Source organism: Triticum dicoccoides, chromosome 4A, assembly GCF_002162155.2.
Source record: "Triticum dicoccoides isolate Atlit2015 ecotype Zavitan chromosome 4A, WEW_v2.0, whole genome shotgun sequence".
In the NCBI taxonomy this organism is placed as follows: domain Eukaryota; kingdom Viridiplantae; phylum Streptophyta; class Magnoliopsida; order Poales; family Poaceae; genus Triticum; species Triticum dicoccoides.
The window spans coordinates 715,758,761-715,759,843 of NC_041386.1; the positions used below are offsets into that span (position 1 = coordinate 715,758,761).

A 1,083-nucleotide genomic window follows, 5' to 3' on the forward strand; every position below is an offset into this window, starting at 1 on the left:
GTATTAGCAGAATAAGATGTTTGGTGTGCAGAATAAGACTCTAGAGGGTGTTATCATAATTTATCCACCCTATGTATATATATATATATGTAGAGAGAGAGAGGGGGGGGAGGGAGAGAGAGAGAGAGAGAGAGAGGTGGAGGGAGGGGCTAGGCTGAATTGGAGGAGGAAAACCCTCCCTTGGGTTGTGTCCAGTGTGGAGGAGTCCTCCTCCAACTCCCATGCGCCCGCATAACTTGTCCAATAAGCTTAAAGGGTGCGCCAACCCTACATGGGCCTTCTAGGCCCATTAGCTCTCCACGGATATGCCAATTCATATATGTTTTTAGCCCATTGACCGTAGATAAATTCTAGGGACTCCTAGATCATTATATAAGTCCTCTATTATTTATATTAGGCCTTGGAAACAATTTCTGCCAATATATCATTTCCCGGTGTTACCAGGTATTCCCTGAAACTCTTCCGGTTACCTCGAAACACTTCCGGTTTTTATTCCCAAAACTATTTCAATAATATTTTCTCATAACTCTCGCTCCAATAACACTCAACAGGTCGTTATTCCTTAAGCGTGAGGCCCTGCAGGTTCGTTAAAATATAGATATGACCGACACTCCCTTTCGCTCAATGATCAATAGTGGAACCGTGGACATCCATATTCATCCCCGTGAATAAACGAATGGTATTCGAGTAAACCTTTGTTTATCATAAGCTATCCCTTTGCTTCGCGATACATTACAAAATCCAGGGTGAGATGTATCAGTATCCTCTTGAGTCAATCTCATGCTCACGATACTAGTCTGCTCATTACCAATTTTGTTCGTCTTTCTCGTTGACATGTTCTGCCATCCCTATGACCCAGTCGCCTGTGTTTGGCCAGATGATGATGCATGCCATCGCACTGAGAGACCCTAAGAATATCTCTTCATCGTTGGAGGAGCAAATCCCACTCTTGAGCTATCCAACCCCTTGTCAAACTTTCCGACGAACATGTAAGTTGTCCTGATGATCACCGTTTAATATATGGCATTTGAGCATCCCCAAAGTTAATCATCCAGTAAGAAGTGGCTACGATCCTCTCATGGT

At 43.6% G+C, this 1,083-nt stretch overlaps 1 pseudogene; it reads left to right on the forward strand.

Annotated features, from left to right (window-relative positions):
• LOC119284210 overlaps window positions 1-881 on the forward strand; it is a 7,577-nt pseudogene extending 6,696 nt beyond the window's left edge.
• Window positions 882-1,083: the final 202 nt, after the last annotated feature.